This window comes from Thamnophis elegans, chromosome 1 (genome assembly GCF_009769535.1).
Source record: "Thamnophis elegans isolate rThaEle1 chromosome 1, rThaEle1.pri, whole genome shotgun sequence".
Classification (NCBI taxonomy): Eukaryota; Metazoa; Chordata; class Lepidosauria; order Squamata; family Colubridae; genus Thamnophis; species Thamnophis elegans.
Window position 1 is genome coordinate 3,844,936 of NC_045541.1, and position 6,402 is coordinate 3,851,337.

The window sequence follows — 6,402 nt, forward strand, 5'->3', positions numbered from 1 at the left end:
GATACAGAAACTTTAAAACAGCTTGTTGAATTTTTGTTTCATGACTCTAGTTCCTATTATGATCACAAGAGGCCACCAAAATCCTTGCTTCTGTTGACAAGCACTCTCCATACAGTACAGTACTATACTTTCAATCTCGTAGGAGAATTCATGGGGGAAGTTTTTTCTGGACAGGTCACACAAATATAATTCGCTTGCATGTATTAAATCACTACTTACTGAGTAATTCCTTATACCACTGTAGAGCCATCTAAGATGGCCTAAAGGTAGTTGGGACATGATGGGATAATATGAACTGAACATAAGGTTAGGGTTTTGTCTATATTAGCTAAGAAGTATGAAAAGCTAAAGGCCAACCAATGCTTTTGGAGGCAGGAAGTTAGGGGAAGCCTTCACCATTCCTCAGGTATGAATCAACACAATTTAACTAACTTCAGTTAGCAATACATTGTTCTCAATAGAGGTGGAGATAGCATCCATACATGGGTTGACATTGTCCTCCTCCTGATTGGACTGAGTCTGATAAAAGTTAGTTAAGACACGCCCCTTGTTGCTAGCCTTCCCCAGCTTTCTGACTCAGTCCACTTCATGGACGGTCGTGTCATCGTGTATCTCCTGAGCACTTATCTGTGATAAAATTCATTGAGTTATTGATAGGAATTTGATTGTTGGTGATTACTCCGATTGGCTGTATTGGAATTCCACCTTAGCCAAATTGGTCTGGATAGACTGGAGCGACAAAGGCTTCTAAGCCTCAGCTCGCCCTGAGGGACACCTACGACTTCACCAAGCGGGAGAGAGTGCAGCGCTCTTTGAAGGGTCACTAAGTGTGTCCCAAACCCCGCTTAATGTCTGCCATGCCTCCCCGAGCAACTGGACTTTGTGTTCCTTGGAGGCTTGGCTTCTGACCGCGTGAGTGTGCCTTGGCAACGCCGTTGCTTCTCTCACCATAATAGTGACCACGCTGCTTCTGGAGCGGCAGGAGAGAGCGTGAAGTATTCTGAGCTGTCAACTTGGGCTGGAGCGTGAGGGCTTAGGTCCATAGCTCGCCCTGTGGGCCATCTGCCTCCCAGGCCCCTGACTAGGCAGGAGAGAGCATAACGGACACCCCCTTTGAGTCCATTCAGTCAATGGAACTACAGTTCCTCTCTTGGAAGGTGGCCTTCCTGGTGGCCATCATCTCCACCAGGAGGATCTCGGAGCTGCAGGCCCTGTCGGTAAGGGAGGATCTTTGATTAGATCCTTCCTTTACGCCAAAGGTCTCATTGTGGTTCCATAGAACGCAAGAGGTAGTTTTGCCCAACTTCTGCCCTTCTCCAGCTCATCCCTTGGAGAGACGTTGGCACAAGCTGGATGTGCGAAGGGCACTTAAGATTTATATCTCTCACACTTCCGAATTTAGGAGATCCGAATCCGATTGTTTGTCTCCTTTCAGTCTGAGACCCTAGGTAGCAAGGTGTCTGCCTCTACCATTGGCAGGAGGTTCCGCAATTGTATAGCCAGGGCATTGGGCTGTACCTGAGGCCATAACAGCGCACTCCACCAGAAGTGCGGCTACGACAGCAGCCTGGGCTACCCAGGCGTCTCTCAAAGAAATCTGCCAGGCAGCCACCTGGGCTTCCCCTTCTCCATTCATTTCAAATTATGAAATTGATAAATTTGTGTCTGCGGACGCAGCATTTGGCCGCAGGGTCTTACAGGCCGTTCATTCTCCTGCACCTGTTCCAGATCAGTCTGGTTCCCTCTCGTAGGGACATGTGGGCTTGGGTATGTCCCATGTCTGGATACTATCTCCACCTCTATGGAGAAAGGGCATTGGTAGCATCCATCCCCTCCCTCTCTGACTGATCTCATTGCAATGCCATTAGTGCTATAAGAATGAGTTTGCCTGCTATGCATTACAAAGAGCTCTGTATTCAAAAAAGTTACTGTAAATATGTGGTTCATTTCTCTGGTTTGAGAGGTTGGTTTACCAAAATGTTTGTGCGATGACACGTTGAGTCTGTCTAAGTTCTTCTTCGACGAAAAGCTGGGTAAGGCTAGCAACAAGGGGTGTGTCTAAACTAACTTTTACCAGACTCAGTCCAATCTGGAGGACAATGTCAACCCATGTATGGATGCTATCTCCACCCTATTAGAAGAGGCATATCAGGTAAGTAGCGACACCCTTTTTATCTATAAAGCAGCATCACAGGTAGTCCTCAACTTACAACCCCAGGATGCTTCAATCTTTGTGAATACATGCTGGTTGCCAAGTGCCTGAATTTTGAAAACATGGTCATGGAGATGTTGTAAGTGTGAGGACTGGTAATAAATCACTTTTTTTTCCATGCCAATATAACTTTGAACGCTCATTAGACAAACAATTGTAAGTCAGGAATATAACATGGTTTTCTTCTTTTCTAGGAACTGTTTAATCTAAAAGCTTCTATGCTATAATTTCAGTTTCAAGCCCAGGTTTCCTCATCCACTCTGCCATGACCCGTCAAAACCACGGTAGACAAAACCGCGCTCGACAAAAGCACGTACCTGACGTCATCAGCAGCGCGACGAAAAAAATTAAAAATAAATTAAATTGAAATTAAAATAAAATTAAAGCAAGCCGATTCACATAAAGGTAAGGGTTAGGTTTAGGGTTAGGGTTAGGGTTACGTTAAGCGTTAGGGTTAGGTTTAGGGTTAGGTTTAGGGTTAGGTTAAGGGTTAGGTTTAGGGTTAGATTTGGGGGGGTTAGGGTAAGGTTTTCGCTTTAATTTTAAATTTACCGCTCACAGCGTGATGTTTTCGTCGCGCTGTGATGACGTCACGTACGCGCTTTCGTCGAGCGCGCTTTTGTCTACCGCGGTTTTGTGGTGGAACCCCACTCTGCACAGGCTTTAATCCTCAGTGTCTCAACATGGGAAGTCAGTCTCTTCCTTCAGTGCTGCACTTCCTCAAGGAACTCTCCTTTTCGCCCTCCAATTTGCTTGCTCTGGTTGTGAACTCCCAAATGCCTCTTCTCCTAAAGTGATTAGCTCCGAGTGCTCCATTTGTCTTAAGGGTTTCAGCAGGTGCCTGGCACTCTTAGGAAAGATTTCATAATGTCCTGAACGGAGATCTACATCTGGGGTGCCTCTAATTGTTTTCCTAATTAAACAAAATATTTGTTTTCTAAACAACAGGGAAGAAGCTACATACAGTGAGATATTTTATTTAGAAAGCTATATCTATTTATGCTACCCATTTGTAATCTATATTACTCTAGAATGTTTTAATTAACGGTTAGCATCTAGCCTAAATCCGCACAGCAACAGCAATTGGAGGTGAGGGGGTAGAAGCAAGCTTGGGACAAGGCACATCACCATGGAGATAGATAAGAGCAAATGATTGTATCATCAAAAGTAAGGAAGGAAGCCAGGAGAAGACAGAAATAAAAGGAGAGATCCCATTATAGCAGCACTAATTTTGTAATCAGATGAATAAAGGTACTCTTGAAAGCCTAGACTCTGAAGATATGATACAACAAAGAAAGACAAAAGGTTGCCAGCAGCCAGGTGTGGAGTGCATTTTGGACGTGGAGGGCTCTGCTTTTCATCTGCTTTCTTCCCAGATTGCCCATCATAATATTGGGTTGCAATCATCTGTCTAATCATGAAATTCAGCCGTAGGAAACAGCACGAACTGTTCTTTACAGTTGGTAAAAGACAGGCAATAATGAATTTCTGAAGGAAAGCTTTAAGGGGGAAATGGTTAATTCTAGAAGAATTTTAAACCATCTGAAGTAGGAGAAAAATTTCTCCTTCAAACATTTTACAAAACATTGTAAAATCTCTCCTTCAATACATGGATTAGATCAGTGTTTCTCAACCTTGGCAACTTGAAGATGTCTGGACTTCAAGTCCCAGAATTCCCCAGCCAGCTGGGGAATTCTGGGACTTGAAGTCCAGACATCTTCAAGTTGCCAAGGTTGAGAAACACTGGATTAGATACTTTCTCTCCGATGAACTTGTGTCATGTGTCTATTTTCTGCCAGTATCCCCAAACATATCTGTGCAGCTTAGAGGTGGGTTCCTACCAGTTCGCACCTGTTTGGTAGAACCGGTTCGTCAAATCTACCGAACCAGTTAGAAGAGGTTCCACCAGTGGACCCGGAAAGCAGGCCACACCTACAGAAGACGTTCCAAAAATTGTTGAGACCCAGCACTGGTGGGTGTGTAATGTCCCGCAGTTATCTACACATTAATAATGATCTAGTAATATTTCCTTATACATTTTAGGGACCTTTCCTTACATAATTGGTGTTTTCTTTCATACTTTGGGATTTCTAATTTCTGTTTCCGTTAGTTGGCAATTGCTAAAACCAATCCCACGTGAAAAAGTATTCAAAGCCTTCTTGATTTTAATTGTCAATTTATTTATTCCTGCACATTGTAATATTTATTCATTTACATATCTCTCTTTTTCCACTGTTGTACAAACACAATTCCAGCAGCTGCTAACATGTGTAAAATTAAATATATATTATACTCCCTTTCAAATAGCCGACAAAATATTTCTGGTTTTATTTCCATATCTTGCTTTAGGATTGCTTCTAACCACTAACTTCTGAATAGCTACTTGGACCTAATTCATAATTTCATATCCGGTCACATGGGCGGCAAGCTACTCCCATCCGGTCACATGGGTGGCAAGCCACTCCCACAAAGGAGGCCACACCCACAGAGTAGGTTCCAACAATTTTTGAAACACACCACTGGTGCAGCTTCAACTCAGAAAGAATATATTTCAATAGAGTAAGGCAGAAGCCTATGTTTTTTTGGCTGACCTTTTAAATCCTTCCTGAACTCCCCCACCACAGATATGATTTCTTTCCCCAAGCAGGAAGTTTGCTCAATTGGGTGTGACCACTTGAAGTTACCACAAAGTGCATTCAGGCAGTGGCATCCATGATCCCTCAACCTTTCCAGAGGAAAAGGTCAGCAAGGAAGGAAGCATTGCATTTTATATGTGCCGTACATCTTTTCCTAATGCTTCTCAAGCAACTCATCCCAACAACAAAACTGGCAGGTAATGATTGGCTTAGGCTCAGTGGTGGGTTTCAAAAATTGTTCGAACCTACTCTGTGGGTGTGGCCTCCTTTGTGGGAGTGGCTTGCCGCCCATGTGACTGGATGGGAGTGGCTTGCCGTCCATGTGACCGGATATGAAGATGCCGACGACACTTGTGAGAACCACCTTAAATTACCCCACACCCAGCACTGGCATGCATAAGAATAGGATGTAAATTTGTTTTTTAAAAGGCATCTTTGGTTTGCGTTAAAACAACTTCAACACACGCAATGTTCTGATCGCACCACAAACGCAGTAGTCATCCTTACCTTTCACAGAGGCACTGAGTTTTATAAATAGGAGCATGACAGTGTAGAATAATCATATCCAAGGACCAGTGGTGGGTTTCAAAAAATTTTGGAACCTTTTCTGTAGGTGTGGCCTGCTTTCCGGGTCCACTGGTGGAACCTCTTCTAACCGGTTCGGTAGATTTGACGAACCGGTTCTACCGAATAGGTACGAACTGGTAGGAACCCACCTCTGCTTAGGCTCTATATTGTCAAGTAATTCTAGGCACCATGATGTTCTCCAATCCACTCAGCTTCTACCCAATTTTGCAGCTAACAAGAGGTCAGTGAATGCTACACAATGATCAGCTTCTGAAATTCTGAAACTTTGGAATCCTTTGTCACATTGTCAAAGGCATAGCCACCTTGGCCATAGTAAGCATGGCAAGCAGAAAAGCTATAACCTGTTCACATCTGCGCCTCAAATTGGTGTGGTATAAGCCTTATGGAAAACACTGGCCCTATGCAGACACCACCATTTGTCACTGTGCATCAAGGAACTCCATATACTTGGCTTTATTGGGGCATGCATTTAAATGGCTTTGATTAGACTTGCATAAATCAGGCTGAAGACACAGAATCTCCTTTGAGGAAGCTGCTGAGAGGGCATGACAATGAATAAAGAAACAAAGAAATCCCTTCATTCAGCCTGGCTGAGGCCACCAATGTCTTAATTGCTCCAGTAAGAATGGAAAATTGCAGAGGAGACATCAGCAGATAGGGAGCTGTGGACTTCCTTTTTAAAAAAATTGCAAATGCAATAGAATTGAACAAATATTCAAAGGTCTACATGTATGTAAAGGCTGGGTTCATACCACATAAAGCAAAAATGTGGTTTGGTAGTTTGTGCTTTTGAATTTACAAATATAGCCAGTGCAGTTTGTAACCAATGGTTTATCACTTGAAATGCTATGACAACTAAGCCAGTTGAAGTTTATTCAATAAGAATCTATCGGGACTTAGTATGTGGTATGAATTCAGTCACTGATTATTTATTGTTAAACTGTTTTTCCAAAATAATCAGATGAT